The following is a 21,701-nucleotide window of genomic DNA, read 5'->3' as shown; positions in this document are numbered from 1 at the left end:
ATGCTCTAACTCAAGTCCCATATCACCCTCTCCATATCTAGAAGGATATGTCAGCTCCTTTCCCAGGACAAATCTTAGTTCTCAGCTAATACCTGAGAGATAACACACTGAAAACATCTATTGCATAATTGCTGGATTGACCATGACATGACATTGTTCTCATAGCTTCAGGTATGTGAAGTGTGAAAAGTCTGTCCCAAATTTCTGACTGTTTTAAAATTAATTTAAAGCTGTATGTTCCCATCTCTACCCTAAATTGAGCAATCTGATGTGTAGTCAACCCAAAATACACATCTACAGTTGAGTTCAAAATGTGGCTCTTTACGTCCTAAGGTATTGAAGTTTGAATGTACAATTCAGGTGGCACATTCAAGCAACTGAAAAGCTTATATCTATCAGACACATAGTGGATAATACATATGCTAGATCTATACCACAGGTAGTGGTAAAAATATTTAACCAATAAATTATTCAGTAAGGCTTTTATCCACCTTTTTCTACTTAAAAGTTAAAAAATAAAAGAGGTACAAGAATCTGCTTTGTGTGAAATTATGCTTTTTTCATAACACTTATCTTAAATTTGAAGGCGTGTCCTTCATATTTGCCTGGCAATATCACCTGAAATAAATATTTTGTAAACTTTTGTTGACAAAAAGATATTCTGGGATATTTTGCACATTTTGAAAGAACAATTCAGTACAAGGACACAAATTTTTGGATATGTTGGAATAGAAGAATTTAACAAAGGTTTCTGTACTGCGTTGTCTAAAATCAATAGGTCTTTGGAGATCAAATAGAGGCCCAGTGCAAGGCGATGTTTTAGAATGGCATTTATCAGATTTTTGAAATAGCTGGTAGGTTGTGTATGGTTTAAATCCCTCAGCCATTCCCAGAATGTTTCAGCACATCTGCATCTTTTATCTCAGCACATGTGCATTTTTTATCTCAATGGATACAACTGCAGTTATGACCACAGACACACATCTTAGCAGAGGGGCCTCACTAAATCCCATAGTGGCAAAAAGAAGCATGTGCATGGTCCCATGGAAATGGTTTAAACTGATCCTGAATAATGCAAAATTTACTGATTTGTACCAAAATTTTGCATCTCCCTAATCATGCACAGATTATGGTATGCACTAAAAGGTAGAAATGATCTAAAAACTTTTCTTCATTGAATGAAACACATTTTTTTTACATGACCTATATGACGTTAGACAAATGTCCAACGCTTAACTTCACAGAATTTAAATGCATGAATTGTAACCCACAGAAAGCAAAATGTAATTCTTCCCTCCTGGATTTGACTCTTAAAATTGAAGCATTAATTTCAGAAACACCTAAGGGATCTAGGGAGAGAATTTCTATTATAGTTCAGTGCGATTTGTGTCCATAACCTCTTTAGCCTCACTTAAAACCTCAGTCAAAAATTAATCTCAGAATGAAATGCATCTTTTGCATATCTGGACAGGTCAAGACCTCTGTTGGAATGGAAGCTGATCTCCCTTGTAAGTCAGGCTTAGACCTATCTTTATGGAAGTAGTCAAAATATGCACAAGATGCTAAACTACAACATAGCACTCATTAGTTTAAAAACCTACAACAACAATTCTTTATAGACTGAAAAACAGAAGTAGTTTTGTTGTAAGTGTTTGGGGACATTTTTATAGGTTGTAATCTACCTTCATCAATATAATAGAGACCTAAGTAATTGTAATTTTTATTTGATTTTCCTATTATTTTTAAATTAAAATTAAGGTACTACAAAAACTCAGAGATGAATTTTGAAATTCAGGAAGCTACTTCACACAGTGATTGCTCTCTACTTTAACATTCAGTGCCATTAAGAGTGGATTAAACAGAGCTGCCAGCCTGAGCTGTTTTAAACAAATGGAAAATCATTAACAGCAATCTTTTGAATCTTTGTGCACAGGACAGCAACTGCTGTAAGGAAACAAGACCAGAAGAGGACCTGTAGAGATCTGGGTAAGCAGACACTGCTAGATTAATGACTGGCATTGTCAGAACTGAGTGATGGGGAACTGCAGCAGCTTCATAGGCTCACCCCTACTAGTGGGTGTTGCCATGGGTACCAGCTCAGAGGTGTCACATTATAAAAAAAGGGGGAAAAGGGAGAGACAGATGAACAGCAAAAGGGAATAAAGAATACACACACCATGGCAATATAAAGACACATTCTATGTACACAACAAAAGTGGGGTATGTTATGATATAGTAGAATGCGAAAAAAAGAAGGAAAAAACAATAATGGCTGAATTCTCGATAAAATCCTCTGAATAGCATGACCTAATTTATATATCTATGATTGCACATTTTTATTTATTGTTTAAAGTCCAGGCAATGATAGAAAAGACTCCTATTAATCACACATTGTCTGACAACAGAAAAGAGTTATTTGCGGCACGCAATCACTATTCATAAATTTATTGTTATTTAGGGCCATGTGTAGTCTATAAAAATAAACTTAATAAATTATTGTCATTTAAAATCACAATTAGTTCCCAATTCAGCAAGTGACATCAACATCCCTAGCCATCCTCAGCATGAGCAGTTGTCCTTTAAATTAGATGGTCTGCTCAAACAGTTGGTGATTTGTGTCTTATCAAAAGTAATCTTCTGAGGTAGCACAGAGGCTTGTTTTTAATAACCTAGCCAGGGGGTGAATACCAACCATGAGGCATGAAACACTTTTGGCTAAAAACAATGGTCACAAGATAGAGAAGAAAAGGAAAAAAAAAAACCAGCAAAAACTTCCACACAAATAAGCAACCCCTTACTCTCGAGGCAGTTTAAGCAAGTGTTTCCCAAAGGGTAGATACTATTTTTGACACTTTACTCTTTACTTGTTTGGCTTGTCTTTCAGTCAGATAGATATAAATGAAGTCTTTATTCCTTCAGATCTGTTGAAAGTTTGCATAATGTCCATGTTCAGTGAAATAATTGTGGTGGTTTTTTGTATCAGGAAGTTTCAGTACATGACAAAACATCGTTTACAGCTGCCGAGAAATAAATAGATATCAATGGTTACATTAAGTACAGAATATATTAATTCTATGATTATTAAGTTACATAATACAATATATATAAAGTTGTGTGGATTCTGTTTTGACTAACTTCTGTAGCACTAAAATTTAATTAACTAAAAAAAAGTGAACATAGAAAATATTTGGTGTGATGGGAAATAAGGGAGTTTAGTCCTGATTTCTAGTTAGTTGGCTTATCTGTTTCTCATGCATAACAATTGTGGCAATGGTCTAGAAAAAGCAAAATAATTAAAATAATATTTGCTTTATATATTTTATATATTTTATTTTTATATATTTATAAAATATGTTTACATTTAGCTGAATAGGTTATGTGCTATATTACACTTTCCAGAAAACGTGGTGTGTCTTTTAACTATTTGATCCTCTAAACAATCTGTCAGTTAAACCTTGTAAAAAGAGGGGACTGGAAGTCAGAAAACAATTATGTGGTAAGTAAGAAACCATGTAAGTCGTACCCCTACGTATTGCCAGCTGCTTCCCTCTCCTTTTGGACATATGCCGGTGAATGACGTTTCAGATAAACAAGTATTTACATTAAAAGTTACACTACATTACTAAGTATAAATGCGTTTTAACCCAATTTTGTAATTGTCTTGGGTGGGAAGTTTCTCATACTGTTGGGGACACTAAAGGTTTATCTGGAATTTCCCCAGGAGGGAATTCCCTTATATTCATAAAAAACAGTATAACCACCAGAAGCAATGCCACTAAAAAAATTGTGTGTGATATGATAAGTAATGTTATCAAACCAGACAGATTCAAGAGAAGTTATTTGGTGCAATGGGTGTCCCAAAGTTCATTTTCAGTATACTGACTCAAGTTCTGAGCAAATTGATGATGGTAAAAGCTTACTATTATTTGATTGCTCTTGAATGATATCTCTGGAATAGTTTGCTGTCCTTTAGCTTCTAGTAAGTGTAATACAAAGCCATTAATCTCTTGTCTTCAAAATCAAACTCTTGACTACAGTGAAATCAAATACAATATTCATTAACACTAATCGAGTCTTCTGTCTGAAGTAGTATTTCTTATTAGACAAACACCGAAGTGTATCAAAACAACTTTATGTGAACATCAATAAATTTTACTGTGCAGATTTATATGGAAATTATTCTTGTGATGTCTGCGTTATTGTATTTTACAAATCAAAATTTGACTTCTGTCTGCAGGGCTTTCAAATTTACTTTTCATGAAAATTAAAATCCCATTCTAAAAATAAGCATACACACTGCACAGAAACAAGAAATGAAGATAATAATATGAACAAAGGGAAAAAAAAAAGATTTTAGCACCCAAAGAAACCTCTGAATAAGAAACTTGACCTTTTAGTTGTCTCTTCATTTTTCAAAAAAATTAAATTGAAATAACTAAAAGTCTAATTTAAACTAATTCACAAGCTACTGTACTATTATCTATTGTGGAGTATGCTAAGCTATATTATATGCAGAAATGCCTAGACAGGTAAGTGTCTACTCTGAGTGATTACTCAGTAAGTACAGATGACAGCTTTCTGTGACAGCATGTTTAACTTCAGTAGTCACAAGACCAAACAAAATTGTTTCCAAAAAAATATTTTTAAAATATAGATTACAAGGCCTTGGAAAAGCATCTATTATTCACAAGTGGGGTCATCTCTATCCTAAATCTTTTGTCAGATAATCAAAACATTTTCACTTTTTTTTTTTTTTAAAGAGATGTTTGCTCATGCTTGAGCAAAATCACTTTGCTAAACAGCCCAAATTAGTCCTTCTCTGAAAAACAATCTACACCTTTAGGATCACATGGTATTTTCAACAATCACAGTAAAATGAGGATGATAACAGACAAATCCCTCCGGGTACTGCATCTTCTCGTTCTCCTCCCTCCTAAACACAGAGACCATATGATGGAACACACAGAACCACAAATTACTGTAGTGCATGGTTCCTACTTAATAATGACATCCCATAAGTTAGCAAAAATCTGCCAACATCTGCAAGCTTCTCTGCAGTGTTGTGAGCCAAAGTTAAAAATCATGTGTGACAGTGCTGTGGAAAATACAATTGATTCCATTCTGATTGTGTCAGTTCCAAACACAGACAATATTGATGATGCTGTACAGTAATCTTATTGGACTTGGGCCCAACTGAACATTGGTCTTTGTCAACTCATTATTCCTCTATCAGAGGGATCTCACTAGATTGATCTTGCCAGAAGTTCTTGATGTGTCTCACAAATCACTGTTCTGCTGTTGGCAGGCAGATTTGAGCACTGCACAGTAATTGCTGGATTTTTTTTCCTTTCCCCAGAAGGCAGTGAGTACATACTGCAAGTCATTGTCATACGAGAGAATATAACTGTCCTAACAAGATAATGTAGTTAACTCTGCAGTACCTGATTGTGCCAAAAAGATGTGGTCATATTATATATGTTACTAAAGGAGCAAAATTATTTCAAAGCTAAACTTTTTTTTCTTCATCCTTGCCATCTCTTAAATAAATAGCCCACATTTTTAGTGTGAAAACTTGTTTGGATAAATTGTATTATTTTAAACTGCAAGGCATATGTGGGAAGATCTTAATTGGCCTCTTGCCATTTACGTATACAGAAACAAACCACACAAGTGTTTGCACAATCAATACTGCACTGCAAAACTCAGACACAGACATTTGAGTATCTGACAAGAAGTGATTACATCTTGGAAACTTCTTTTATGCTTTCAGCCAGAGGAAATAAACTTGTTGGCTCCTAAACTCTTTGCTTGTCCCTCAGAAAGATCCAAGAAGATTAAGGTTAGTTTTTGGCCTGGGTAAATGCTTTCCTTAAGATACTATCAACATATCCTCTGGCTAGTCTTAGAAGAACACAATGACAAAACCAAATTTAAACACTTGATGCCCTGAGTCAGATAACCTGGATAATAGCAAGAGGCTGGACTGGAGTTTCTCCAGGAAAGCTTAGGCTTTATGTTGACTGAAGGAGCCACTGGCAGCCAGCTTCCTTCCCACAGTGCAAATGGGGAGAATAACAACCCTTGAACAGCTAAACTGAATTATCCAGCTCTGGCTTCTTGCTCTCTTTGTGGATGCCTGCTTTTTTGGGAAGGTGCAGGGGCTGAGAACTAAATGTAAATGTAACACATAATGGCTGAGAAGGACTGTGATTCCTGATTAGTGGAATGGTTACTCTATTGAATAAAGAAGGTTTGAACGACTTGGACCTTACATTCCCTAACTACCTTGTACCTTACCTTACCTAATACAAGGAAATTGAGCAAGGCCATTAGAAATGGGTGTTGGTAAAACCCCTAAAAGATCAGATAAAATCTCATCTCTAAGTAATCCAAAGAACTCATCCCCTACTGAAATACTCAATCACTGTCAAATAGGTATGTAAAGGTCAAAATACAGGCAGAAATGATGCAGGTGATGAAACAATGGGAACTATAAAAGGATGCAAAGCCACAGTGATTGTTTTTATATGACAGAGCCAAAGCTACTTGTGTAAATAATAGGGAAATGTTCAAGAAAAGAAAATATTAAATTATTCCACCTATAGGCAGCATACAGAAGCAGCAAAACATTATACTAAATTAATAAAGACCAAAATACAAGGTTCAAGGAAGAAAAAAGAGCAGTGTAAGTGCAAGGCCTATGTTTTCCCCAGCTAGATGAAGAAAAATAAATTGAAGAGATACTGACAATTTATGTCATAAAGTTTCAAATCAGTAGCCCAGTTCATTTAAGAATGCACCTTTAATTGTTCAAAGAAACTGCCTATAAATATGAAATTTTTGTCCTAGTTTTCTTCGGAGCCTTAATGATTTGCTTCATGATTTTTATTTAAAATAGAAAGAAACTATCAAAGCACTATAAAAAAAAATGGTACAAAAATAAAAGCAATAAAATAGAATTAACCAAAACATTTAAAAATCAAATTAAGTCTTTGAATAAAAGGAGAGATCATGTGACATCCAGGGACTGACTCCAGGACTATGAGTGGGTGACTTCTGACAGAAATTAGCACATAGTTGTCCACATATCCAGAATAAGCATTATGTGCAAACTTTGTGTTGAATCTTTTCCCCCTGACCTGTGTTTTGGCTGGTGTGTTGATGCAAGAAAATCTAAATATAGCAGAGCCAGCTGCAGGAAGATTCCAAAAATGAATCAGAGTAAATGTAATTTTCATTTTAAATATAATGAAAATACTGCCTTTCTAAAATTTAGATAATCATCAGATTACAGAATAGGCTTTTGTGGTAAATTATTCTGTGATGTGCTAGAATGTACAAAGTGACTCAGAGTCCCCAGGCAGGTGCAAAGGAAAGCTGCTTTATTGAAAAAAACAGGCCTTCTTAAGCAGTTAGCCTATTATCATTCAATTTAACTATGACAAACATAATCCAATCAACCACCATACACCACAATGTGAGCATGTAATAGTTATATAAATTCTTTTTCTACCTCTAATTCAGCTGAGTCACTTTCCCATAGTCCTTTTCTGCTTAGCCAAAGTAGCAGACCTGAGCCATGATTTTACAAGGGTAACAAGGCCCTTATTTTATAAAGCTTTACCTATATACAACAGTAGAAAATTTAAGACCCTCAGGGTAGAACAGGTGTCACCCAAAGTCCTCTGCATGTCATCTCTTGGAGCTGGCCAACAGGAAAAGTCCAGGACCCTGATACTCCTGCAACTGCCGTGCTCTGTGAGTATGCTTTTCTTAGCCTGGATAGAAAGACATATTCCATCTGCTTGGAATGCACAGCTCAGGATCTTTTTCACTACTTTTCCATGCTTTTTTAATAGTATAACATAGACATTGATCATCAGCTATAATAAAGAGGAAATGGTATTTTCGTTTAATACCATGGTCAAACAGTTTTGTCTCTGAGACTTAAAGTCCTCACTAAAGCAAATTTACCTAATTCTAATTGTGGTAATATTGAGTTCACTTAAATGCTTAATAGAACTTTAAGTGGAATATAAGAAAAATATTTTACCCACCCTTTCATTTATTGTTCATTGCTGGTTCCACTGCAAGTTTATGGATTAGTGCAAGTTGAAGACTTCCAATTAATAATGAATCTGATCTGTTGTCTGGAATAAGTCAATAGTTACTGGGCCTTGTAAATAGAGAAAGCAAAAAGGTGACCTACCATAGGACTTTTAGCTTCTTTCTTTGAGGGTGCTCACACATATTCCAGACTCTGTGCTCTGGGTTGCTTATCCATTTTACATTATGCAGATCTCTAGCAAAAACTTCCTTGTTCAATATCAGGCACTGAATATCAAACTGCCAGTGCTAATACCCCCTGTAGTAGCAGAAGATCTCTGAGCTGTTCAGCATCAAGAGGAGATTGCTTTCTCAGAGGCTGAGTTGTCATCTCTGCTTTTTATCATAATATCATGCTAGTACAAAAACACTGTAAGGAAACAGAAACTCAATCTGTCCATATTTACAATATCCTCATGGTAAACATTTTCTATTAACTATTCCTGAAAGTTCATAGTATGAAAATCAAGGTTTTATAGCAACTTAAATGCATGCTTTATTGTGCTATAATATTCAGGATATGATTTTACTTGAAAATCAAGTAGATCTGAACAATTGCAAAAGTGTAATTTTGAAAAAGAGACCATCTCAACCCATATGTAGAGAGTGGCTGTAAATTAAAGTATTTGGGGAAGGGGAAGATAGACCTCAACTGTACCAACTTCTGAGAATTTATCCTCTAACAGGTGAGGTAAAAAAATTATGATAGCTAGCAGCATTATTAAAGTTGATGTACTCTGTAGAAAGCAACAGTTACAATCTAGATAAATCACTTATCTGATTTAATTCAGACAATGCTGAAACCCTAACAGTGGTGTGGCCCACTCACTATGAATGATATGGTGAAGACTCAAAGATAGGAGAGTTACAAGAACATTGCTAAGCAGTTGAAAGTCTCCCTTACAGACAAAAATCCAGGGATATTTATATTTTGGTTCTAAGTGTGTGTGCTAAATACTAATCACATAATGGCTAGTTGGCACAATGGCATTTGAGCACTAGAGAGACTGCTCAGATTGATCACTCACTGCTCAGATATTTGCACTCCTTGCTTCTTGCTTTGGTTAGATAATATTTTTTTTCTGATAAACATTACAGACTATGTATGGCAGAATTCTTGGCCAAAGATTTTATTGTATTCTCTTGGAGAAAAAAGGCCCCAAACTCAAAAGCAACAAAGAAAACCCCAAATGAACTGGAAAGCAGACTTGCTGTATGCATATAAGCTGCCTCTGCTGTGCTCTTCATGTCTGTTTATCTCACACTTGCTCTCTGTGGGTATAGTACATAGGGACATACCAATTTCTGTAGTCAGATTAGCAGTATGCTTTATTCCTATTCTATTTAATGATAAAAAATGGACAGAATCCTCCATAAAACCTTCTTTGGTTTCTTAAACTACGCCTGAGTATCAAAGCACAAACCGGAAATAACTGGCAAGCAAGCACAAGAACATTTATGTTTAGACAGGACAGTGGTTAAATTAACTAATATTTTGAGAATGCTAAGGTATTTAGTAACCAGACATAGTTTTCAGCACTTCATTTTCTTTTATGGCAATAGGCCAAGTACTTTGCTTTACATTAACATCCATCAATGCCCCTGTAAAATTCTAAGGAATTGAATTTTTAGAGCTGCTGAAAATCAATAGCTTCATTTGTAACTAGAAGAGCACTGGATTTCTGAAAATTAGAGTCCTGTACGCATTTGGCAATTCTGATTCATGTATGGCTAAAAGGCAAGAGTTTCTGCATCTCTGTTTTGTATTTGTTGAATTTTACTTGTGTCAGGAAAAGGCTGACCAGCATGTCTCCTTCTTCACTGAGATCAGAGGCATCTGCACATTGTCTGTGTTGCTATCTCTCATGATTTAATCATGTGGCTCGTATTGGCTCGTACTAACTGAAATGACTCGCTCTTTGAGACGGGAGTACAGGAGAAAAACAACTTTCATCTTTGTTTAAATAAGCTTCCAATCCCTATCCTTAGTAAGAAAAGTGAAACTCATTATCAAGGTTACCCAAAATGTTTGAAAAATAAGATGGCTAATTAAAACAACCTCAAACATTAAAAGGTACTAATTTTTCAAGATAATCTTTTGATTTGGACCTAAACTTTGGTAATTGGGGGTCAATTACATCTTGGGCTGACCTTTTAGTTTTTACCTTCCAAAGAAATAATCTCACTGTGAAAGAGACTCTTTCTTTAGAAAGATAGGTGCAGAATTATCACAGAATATATTAATGGAATAAAAATGTAGGTAAAGTAACATGAAAATCACATTCACATTATTTGATAAGAAAACTATGTTTCTTCAATATTAAATGGTGTTAACATCAATGAAAACTGTTCTTATAAAGTCTTATACTATTAGTTTATCCAGCTCTGTCCCTAGCTGCAAGCATATAGTATTATAGGTGAGGCTGAAAACTGGCAATGTCAAGTTTCATAAGGAAAACTGGTTTATCTTTTACTAACAATCTTAGCAATGTGCAGTGACCTGACCTTGGAGTAGTGGTTTAACAACCTTTGCCCAAGCACTCCGTGGCTCTTCTTATATCTGTAATAGTTTACGTGATGGACTATGAAGAACTGCCAGATGACAGTTCTATTTCATTTTTGTCACTGCATGGCTCTCCATTTTTCTCACAGTCTTTTTCTCAAGGGCACAATTCTGTAAGTCAGTGTGGCAATGTTCAAGATGGGTATTGCTTTTTCAGTTATTGTACCTTGAAGTAGCATGTGCAAGTCTCATGCATGCTGCAATTCCAGGCCCTCAGTAAAACAAAATCATGGGGAATTTTATATATCCTCATTTCTTTCCTAATGAAGATAAACTGAAATTGTAGAATGTGGATATTAAATTAGGAAATTAGTTAAAAATATTAAAAATTAGTATAAACCATTCTGTGGGGTTTTTTTAATGAATCATCCAGCAAATGGTATCCCTTTATAGATGCTAGAAAAATTAGCTTACTCTTTAGAAATGTTGAGGTCTTTATTGACAGTGCATACAGAGGAGCAAAGAAAAATAAAGAACAGAAGGTATGAAAGGAGAAAACCAGACTGAGTACATATCCCAGCCCAGTTTTTCAAAGAGCAGCCATCATTTCATAAATTTCTCTGCATGATGTATTATGTGTTTAAAGATATACATTTACAGTTATGGCATAGTTTTGCCCACAAAGAATGAGCAATTAAAGATAGTGTGTCTGTTCATAAAAATGCATTTCCATTTATTTGCACAAATCAGTGGATTTTTGCTTTTCCAAATGGTTTCAGGTGTACATGCCATGTAAAAATATTTTGATATTTTTTGTTGTGTGACTATTTCTCTTTTGACTTTTAGGTTATAACTTGTCACACAGACCTTGATAGGTCCATGTCAACATCCTAACTGCATGTCAACAGGCATTTTATAAAAACCTAGGTTGCAGTAAAAAATGGTTTGCTAAACACAGAGACAGAAAAACTCATATTTAACTACTGCAATAAGACTCATGGTACATCTGTTGATGTCCTATAAAACAGAAATAAAGTAAAATCTTTTTTTCTACAGGTAATTCCTTGCGATTATGTCTATGTCATCCCCATGCTAATACTTGGCCTCAGCCTTATTTTCAGTTCAGTGCTAGTTTACCTCTGCCTTGTGAAGAAATGTCATGGGTGGCATATGTCAAACCCCTGCTCCCTGTTCCACCTGAGCCTATCAGAGGCAAAAAGCAAAGTCATATGTGTAGAGCAGGAAGCACAGCAAGAGAGCACAGACCTGAACACTGACACATTATGAGTTTCTCCTTGTGTCATATACAAAGCACTTTTCCAGAGTGTTTGTCAATGGCTGTTTTTATGTCAGATGCAAAATTAAGTGAAATGTTGGGGGCAACACAAATCAGAATTTGTTATTATTTCAGGCTGTTTGCAAGCTCATATCTTTTACTTCCAAAACATAAGGGAGATAAACTTATTTTTTAATATGGAGGTGGGAAATTTAATGAAATCCTATTCAGTTTGATGGTTAGGAACTGAAAGATGGTTAGGAACTGAAAATTTTGTTGATAGTTATATGCCTACATTCCTTTTTTTTTTTTTAATTAACCAGATTCAAATCTAACTGCAGTGGACTTTAAATACAGATTTCTACTTTTCTGTTCAGTATTCTTTTGGTCATCTGAGCATTTTTCTCCTGCTCTAATAACTGCTATTCTCTCAGAGACATGGCTTCCTCTCTCTGAGTGAACATCATCCTATCCTCCAACTTAGAGTAGTATAATGTAGTATCCAACTATCCATTAATCTTCCTGCTCATACTGAAGATGTCCTGGAAAGTTATATATATGTGCTACACTTAGAGAAATGATAGGCTATGGCTCATTATGCCCATTAAATATTTTACAAATCTTTTCCTATTACAGTTTATTGTTCCTCAGTGAATATATTTTGGTGCCTGTTGATTATATATGTATAGCCTTTGAGCTTTAATGAATGATTTACTCATGTTTTTGTTTCAGCTGGGTGTTTTATGAAGTATATATATATATATATGCATGTATAAATATACATGTATATCTATATATCTATATATCTATATATATCTCTCTCTATATATTTTTTATAAATGTAGAAAACCCTTAATCATCTGGGGCAGAAAAATCTGTCTGAAACCATCTATAGGCTGGCATCTGAATTCAGAGGAAAATGCAATAAATTTTTAAGCATTTTTTTTAACATGAATATACTCCTGCATCAAATGGAAAATCTTGGTCAAATTAAAGGCAAACTATCATAGTTGTCTTCTCTATTAGAATAAAAAAGAGCTCAAAAATGTGTGTTGCTCTGCTATATGAACAAGTTTTGAGGTAAAGCTCCCTCAAAGACTTGTGAGTCGGCAGTGCCAGTTATATCTTGCATATTACATTTCCTAAGGCTTCATAATACTCTGAGATATAAGGTTGTTTGCTTGTGAGAACAGTGAATAAGTACTTGAGCATATTGTTCAAAAACCCCACTGCAGGCAGCAAGACAATGCATACTCCTTGTTCTATAAATCACCCTGATGTGAGAGCAAGGAGTCAAGAAGTTGGGAAGGAAACCTTTTAGCCACAAGGAATTTCACCTGCAGTGAATTTATGAAAGGCCATGAAAATTAGGAATTGCCATCAAATCCTGCATAAAGAGGAAAGTGGCAAGTCTGGACTGAATGCATTAAAATATAGCCACATTGCAAGGAGAAATTGCAGAAACAGAGTGCAAATTTTGGGCAACAGCGTATTTCCTTCTACAGCACGACGCAGAGCACAGCCAGCCCATGGGTAAATCTGCCACTAGGATTTTGTTTGTAGACAAAGTTGTTTATTTTTCAGTCTCAGTGTGGGACTGCTCAAGCAAGAGCAGTGCTCTGCCAGGACCAGTCTCTTATGTGTCAGTCTACTAATGACACTGGCTCTGAGAGGCTGTCTTTGATTTTGTTGAAAGCCACTCAGTGGAACTTTCCTTAGTACATAACAGTTTCAGGATCTTGCATTTCCACTACAAAATTTAAATCCTGCCAATATCTCTTCTATTCAGTTTCCGAGAAATGGATATGCAATCATCATGGGTATGCAAAGCATCATCAACTTTCCAGTGTTTGGTTTTGGTCCTGTGACCACAGCAAACATTTTGGAATTCACTCATTTTTTCCTTTGCTTTGATATTAAAATTCTTATTTTGCAGGCTCCCTTAAGTATTTTTATAACTATTATAAATCATACAATAAGATCATTAAATTTTTGAATTCTTAAAATAGAGTTTTTGTTAAAGTGTAGGATGAACTGAATTGTATGCATCTGAAAAGTCATCATTGCTTGATGCCACTGACTAGGATATAGTCATGATTAATGCTAAGAGGAACTTAATTTGAGCATAGGTTTCTCTATGTAGGCTTGCAATGTGACATGAGAGCTTACTTGGGATTTCTGTCACTTCTTCTCTTTGTTGGGCTGCTCTGTTCCACCAAGTGAATGAATGTCACCATTTTTTCTCAGAAATCTGCAGTTAACATTAAAAGCTAGGCCTAGAATATTACTAAAGATAACTTAAAGAGCACACAGTGAAATCCAGATGGAAATTGTAGTTTGTAATCAGTTTTGTACTATGCTGTGAGAATGAGAGAAGCAATAAGGATAATGTTAACAGAAAAAAGCTTTTTATTTTATAATATCATAAATGTTTTCCATAGTTCAAGCTCTCATCTCAGTGAAATTAATAGTACTTCTGAATATATTTTTTCACTTCTGTATAGTGCATGAGGTTTTGTTGCTACTGATTTGGATATATAATTAAATGTATCATCAGTCATTAACATTATAATTTTTTATATTTTAAGAAATAGTTTACATAGTCTTAGGTCTCATCCTCTCTGAGACTTTTTCTGATTCTGCATCCTATACAGTCTTCATTTCCACTAGGGCCCACAAGTTTGATTTATAACTCATTTACATCAGTAGGCTTTGATTTGAATAGAGAATCCTAGGTAAAATTGTAAAAGTGGGTGACACTACAGGTTTGTCTGACCCTGTTTTTATAACTGTCCCTGGTACAGGGGCCAAGCAGACATAGCAATATGGCAGTGTTATGGACATCACATACACTACAGTATTTATTTATGGCTTACAGCAACATGTGCCTTAAAAATCTCTAGAGTCAAAGACTAGAAATGGCTTTAATTCCATGAACTTGACTAATTCTACTTTACCCCACTTATATCTTCACCAGAACACAAATCCCCTGGCTTACCTAATCACTTTGTGTCTAATATTACAAAGGAATACAGATTAAATTGCTTGTCTTTCCAAGAAAAATAGAGATGATACCTGAGCTCTGAGATAACACTGAGGCTTAGGCTAATGGTTTGTCTGATGGAAAGAGTGTGCTGCTTAAGTAACTAGAAGTAAACAGCAAAACAGGATTATAAATCAAATGTTCTTGACAGAAAGGTGTTCTCTTTAGAAGTACTAAAGTGAATGTCTCAAGAAGTATGAAGAGTTATGGTGGAATACTCACTCATAAGTAGAGTAGAGGATAAATAGCTATGTTATAGGAATGTTTTGCAGGAATAAATTTAGTGTTTGTAGTTATGATAAGCTAGTGTTATGAACAGTATGGCACTACTAAAAAGGGGAATGCCATAGAAAGCACAAGCTGGACACATAAAATAATCCTTTTCTTTTAATTGCTATTATTATTATAAAATAATCCTTTTCTTTTTCTTGGTACCATGGGAGTTGGGTACTATGGGAGTTGGGTACAGCAGTCAAGAAAGGGATGAATCCTTGGGACAATCTCGAGGAGAGAAATAACGATCCAAGATTTAGAAAGCATGTTCTACTAGAGCAAACAGAAAAGAAAAAGGAAGAATTTATTCTGTGTTGTTGATTGGAGGAAAGCAATTCACTAAAATCACAGTCAAGGAGAGTCAGATTGGGTATTATGGGCAATATTCCTAAATATTGCCAGCATTCACTTTTCTGTGAATGAAAGTTTTCAGGAGCATACTAGGCACAAATGTCTCAGGAGTAACACAGGGTTAGCTGGTTCTGTTATGGGAAGAAAATTTGGGTGGGAGAATTTTCTGACTTTTTAATGTTCCTATGACACACTGATGTTACAAGGCTCATTGAACCTGCAGTATCTTGACAAAACTTCCTCTGTTATAACATCATTAAGCCAAAATTTCAGTTTGATTGGTTACTACAGAAGTGCTAAGGGACAGTCCAAGAACCCATATGCTGGGCAAATATGCAGTGCTCTTTCACAACAGCACTAAATAGTTTGCAACTTAAGTGGATAGCACAGATGTGGGAGACCAGAGAGCTGTAAAACATACTAGGAAACACAGATAATTTGAAAATATCCATGTCTTTTAAAAGCAGCTGTGTCCATTTTGAGCACCTGCAAAACGTGATCATCACAATTCTCAGTGTCTTAGAATTGGCATCTGCATGATACTGAACAGCTGCAATGGGAAGAGAAATTATTTTGTACATATGTCTATTGCTTGAGACCAACTTCCTTGTTCTGCATTCACATAGCATCTTGGCTGGTGTTTCTCATCATTATCACAATAAAAATCACACATAAAATGCAGCACTTTTTGAAAGTGAATAGCAATAAATCATAAAACAAGTACTTTACCAAGTAAGTCAAATCACAAGATTTAGATTTTTGAGGCTTATCTGAGCAACCATCCATTACCTCAGGCGTGTGTCTGAAGGTTGTGCAGAAAAGAAATCATAGGGAAAAGTGTTTTTGGTAAGATTTCAAGTAAAATCTTTCTTTACAATAGCCTTGAAAGCAGAATATAGCTATTCAGTTTTTCTCCACTTTTCATGGCTTTATACAAGTTCATATTTTTAAAGCATTCATCATTTTCTTGCCTAGTATAACAAAGAGGATTGATTCTTTCAAAAAGTCACAAATAATCATACAATGTCAGAAAAAATATCAGCTAAGCAAATGGCTGTAATCTATCTAAGCATTCTGCATTTTTTTAAAATGAGAACCAGGTTCTCAAGTAATATAACTTGACATGGATGCCATTTGTAAAAATGTCATTTTTAAAACCTATGCCAAACTACACCCACTTAGGAGCTTTCCTTACGCTTTCCAAATTCCTAAGAAATAGAGAAGGGCTTACATTAGTTCTTAGACTAACTGATGTGAAAGTTTGGAAGGAATTAAGGATGTGGTACAGTTGGGTTTTTGTATAGTCATCAATAAGAAATAGGTGATCAATTGCCCGGCTGTCATTTTCTTGCTATTGGCAATGCTGTGGCTCACAAAACATGGCATGTGACACCTGTCATGTTGATCTGCTGAGGCAGTTACATGAGAAGGAACAAGAAACTATTAGCATAACATTTCCAGTACATATTTGACTTTGGAAATTTACAGCTGAAGTATGTGGGTCATAGCTCACAGTCACTTAATTTCATAATGTTTTACATATCCCCAAGATGTTTGGAAGTCTTATACATTCTTCAAATCAGTAGTTTTAATGTATTTGACAGTCTGAAATCTGCTGTAGATGGGACAATGTTTAACATGTGAAAATACATATTCATTATACAGAAATCTAAAGTATTATAATTTTGGTTTATTCATGTCTGTGAGAATATGGCAGGTGAAAGATGGCTAGAGGAGGTTAAGTTATGTTCTTGTAGATTTGCTATGATGTGTAAGATAAAAGAGACCCATTAAATTATATATCTTATTTATGGAGAAGGAGAAGTAGCCCCTATGGATTGTCAAATACCATATAAAATATCGTCAAGCATAGTAATGTGTTCTTGCTAATAGTTCCATTGTTTGCCTGGGACCAAGGAGTAAAATATATATTCAAAAGATATTTAATTTGTCTATATATTTTAAGCCATTTTATGAGAGGGTTTTTTTTTTTTTGGTTTGGTTGGTTTTTTTTTTTGTTTTTTTTTTAAATTAAAACAGTACCTCTTCATTGCATTTATCTAGGATTCAAATAATTTTAAATATAACAATATATGGAAAATAAATTATTGTCTGCCTGATAGTTTGAAGCCAACACATCAAAATCACTTTTGGAATATGAATTATATTTAAAAAACTGTTAAGATTCAGTATTTTTATTCCTTTAATGAAATATTTAAAACACAGTTAAACTCTGTTTTCTGTTGGAAAACACTTCACAGCATAAAAGCACAGAGCAACACAATTGACATTACCAGATGGTCTTTAGTTTGAAGTGAACAATTGTTTGACCAGTCACAGAATATACCCTTGTCTTTCCTAAAAGCAATGTAACAATATCAGAAAAGCACTTGGACATTATGAAGCAATATATTTTGCTTTGGTCATTAGTGTGCGCAAAAGGAAACTTTCACTTCCAAAACTATTTTCCCAAAGAAAGAAAAACTCAGAATAACAGGGATAATAAAAAAAAAAAAATATTATCACAAAATAAAGCATAAATCATAACTGCTCAATGAAGAAAAATCTTATTCTTTTGTATTTAATGACCAAACACTCCAATTTGCTTGTAATTCTGCTGAAGAGTAGTATTGCAAAATAAAAACTATGTATTGCAAAATATTGGATGTGCTGTCATTAAATATTTGCTTTTTACGGCCTCATTGGTTTCCAAGTGCATAGTTTTTAATTCCTTTGCTTCCTATTAAGATGCCAAAATCTTTTTGCCACATCAATCTACCAAGTCACTTCTCACTTGGAAATGCAGGTCAGGAATGTGGGAACTAGATAGCCGATTCTCCATGAATCACCATAAATGCCGAGTATGTTAAAGCTAAGTACAAACCTGTAAGGTTCACCTTGGAGTTTATCTGGTCCCCAATGTCTTAATTAATGCACATTGACATTTTGGCATGACAAGGTAATACTGACTTACTGCTTTTACTGGCTTTCATATTTGTTCTTCTGTGGTCATATTGTTAGCGTAGACTTACAGTGCTTGGAAAGTGCTAGACATATTTCTAAGTACCTACCTCAATGTACAGTGAGATAAAGGACCAAAAAAAGGACATAGGTTCTGGTTCTAGAGTTAAAAATTAGTTAATCAGTTGAAATCAGCATTACAGATGAAGTAGGGCACTTTGTTTTTCCCCTTTTGCAGATAATGGTACTTTGTCTATAGTGAAAACTGCAGTTTCAAATGCCTGGTGTGTGTTCAGCCTTGTTATTCCCATCAGTACAGACAACAGCTATTAAGACTGAGTGGCCAAGGTTATGCCACAGGATAACTTTTCAATGATGACTGAATAAAATTTATTTTTAATTTTTTAAAAATAAATATTTTGTTAGGACACGTTCTAAAAACCAGAAATTTCCTCTCCTACCCTCTCAAAAACTACTGCTGAAACTTTGTGTCTCTGAGAGGCATACAAGTCTAAAACTGTGCAGCTATTTTGACGTCCAACCTAACATCTAATTTTGTAAAATATTTTAAAAACCTTTCCTGTAGGCACACAGTTTGTGGTAATTGGGAGAGGGGCTGGGGCCAGGCTCATCCCCAATGGGTACAGCTGTGTGGGCCAGGTGAGCAGCATTGACAGCAATGAGCCATGGAGTGCCCAGGGGCACTGACCAACCACCAAAGGGAACAGAGGGCACACAGGTGCAATGCATCAACATCAGGGGTATAAAAGGCTGGGCTGAAGAGGAAGAAAAGCAAATACTTGAAGTCTTCTGAAGTGAGGTAGTCTGTATGGGTAGAGGCCTTCTGCTGTGATATCATGTCATTCTGTGTGGGTTGAAGCTTTCTGATATGCTGTAGTGACACTCTGAGTATGGTGGCCCTCTCAACTGTGGCATATGCTGTGACAATTTCCATAGTGAGGTAATTTTTATTACCTGTAGGAGGTATACTTTTATTCTATTTCCCTCTGCTTGAACCTGTGCATCTAGGTACTTTATTATGAAGTTATGATTCTTGAAGTATGCCCTTGCTTTAGGCTGTGCTCTCGTGGTATAATTTAGCCTTAAATTCAGTGTCAGGTCTAATGATGAGTTTTTCATTGCCTTTACATGATAGCATTTTTCTTCTTTTCTGCCTTCACTCTCTCACTTAGATTTGTATTTAACTTCTGCTATTTTGCTTTATGTGTGTGGCACCTGTGCAACCTCTACATTTTGGATTCAGCTTTCTGCTGGAGATATTTTTAATTTCCCTGCTGTTACTTGTCATGTCTAAGACCTTTATTTTTGATTACTCCTGTGACTTTTCTTCTTTTTTGTAAGATGTTAGAAACAGTTCCCATGGGTCTTTAATCCCACTTTCTTGCTGCTATGGAGAGTAGTGGGGTTTTTACATGCTGTTTAAGTGAATTATTTGCACAAGGGAGGGCATACATAGGTAAGTAACTAAATTCATATTGCTGATCGGGCTGTTCCCCACTCAAAGGAAAAAAGAATAAAAGTAAAGAAAAGGAGAAATGTGGTAATAATTCAAATTGTTCAGCATTACTTTCCTGTATGTCTTGTTTTCTCTTTACTGTCTATAAATCCTTTTCTTGGATTCACAATCCTCCCTCCTCCACCCCCAAAAGCAACAAACCACCTGAGCCAAAAAATCTCACAAATCCTAATACTTCCAATTATTATTTATATAAAATCCTTATCTTTCTTTCTGGAAGTCAGCTTAAATTGTGAAAACTCCTTCCCTGAGCTTCATCAGAAGAAATAACAAATTTGCTTTGTTTACCTTCTCTTCCTGCATAAAAAAAAAGTCAATATTTTCTTCTCTATCTGCAATTTTGAATGCCCTTATAAAATGGTGCCATGGTGAACAGAGTAGCAGAATCACATAGGTGGTTGTTACTTGTGCACCATCCTGAAACTGCTTTATACGAGGCCCATAACAAGAATTATAGTATTATAAGCCTCATGCAAAAACTTTTAATGATTGTCAGATGCGCTGCTCGCACAAGAGTCATTACTTGCTTTTCTAATCTAACTGCAAGCAAAGTAAACACAATGGTGAAATACAACTGTTGAAACCTTCAAAGCAGAAACTCCCAGCAAAATTTTTCAGCTGAATCTTTAAAATAATTTTGCTGTTCATGAAATGGGTTATTTCCAATGAAACATTAGTTTACTTTAACAAAAAAAAAGAACCAAAAGGCTATTTTTCACCCTCCTCTGTATTTAAAGCCTTAAAATAATATTTCTGGTTTTCCACTACTTGAATTTTCATTGTATATATGGCATCTCCTGGCAAGTTGGAATGAAACTCCAAGACACCAGGAAAGAATCAAACCTTCTTTAGTGCCTGCATCCCAGCTCCCAATGCCTGAGCAAACATGCCATTGTCCACAGAGGGTCCCTGGTGAGAAACCCGGCTCCAGGAGAGAGTCCTTCCCACTGCAAGGTTTTGTGGTGAAATTTATGAGCCTGTCACTCTGTCAGTTGAAAGGGTTTCTGTTTTTGGCCTAATGCTGTGAGTTTAATATCTAAAGTTTTGGAAAGGAAGTGATTTGTTTCATTTTGCTTAGGCCTTTATGTAGCTGAATTATATTTCAGCAATCCCCAGTATCCATAGCTACAGTACTTTCCCACTGACACAGCGGCACTTCCTGGTAAAGTTTCCCCTATAACTCAGCCAGCAAGCTTGTCTGAACTCCAGCTTCTGTTTCTCCAGTTAAAGCTAATTACACTTATATGGCACTGGGCTTTCCACTTCCTTCTTTTCTTGGGGTGCACAATTGCCAAGAAGATCTATATTTGCCAGGGGAAAAAAAAATCCTGAATGTTGGTGCCAATTAACAAAACAAATATGTTGCAACTTAATGAGTACCCAGCAGATCAAACCTGATCTTGCTCAACAGAAAGGTGATGTAGGAGTAAATAAATGGCAGTGCTTAGCCGCTGGCAGAAGGGGAGGGCATTTTGTTTTACCAGGGAATGCGTTTCTGCTTTGCTCTACTTAGTAGGACCATGCACTTTCTCCCCTTCAGACCCTGCCCACAGTGCCTAATTAATTCACATCAATTTTGAAAGAATACATGATTAGCTGTCCTAGGGCTAAGCAGTAGCATATTGAGTCACACACTAGAAGGCCTAGTTTG

The 21,701-nt window shown here is 35.4% G+C and overlaps 1 long non-coding RNA gene across 1 annotated transcript in view; it reads left to right on the top strand.

Moving 5' to 3' along the window:
* LOC129121101 (uncharacterized) overlaps nucleotides 1–21,701 on the top strand; it is a 221,037-nt gene that overhangs the window by 130,770 nt on the left and 68,566 nt on the right. Inside the window, exons 9-10 of the long non-coding RNA XR_013182816.1 lie at nucleotides 1,934–1,986; nucleotides 3,400–3,496. This is a non-coding gene — a long non-coding RNA (uncharacterized LOC129121101). The remainder of the gene's footprint in view (nucleotides 1–1,933; nucleotides 1,987–3,399; nucleotides 3,497–21,701) is intronic.

Source organism: Agelaius phoeniceus, chromosome 6 (assembly GCF_051311805.1).
Source record: "Agelaius phoeniceus isolate bAgePho1 chromosome 6, bAgePho1.hap1, whole genome shotgun sequence".
Classification (NCBI taxonomy): domain Eukaryota; kingdom Metazoa; phylum Chordata; class Aves; order Passeriformes; family Icteridae; genus Agelaius; species Agelaius phoeniceus.
This window is presented reverse-complemented; position numbering and strand designations above follow the sequence as displayed.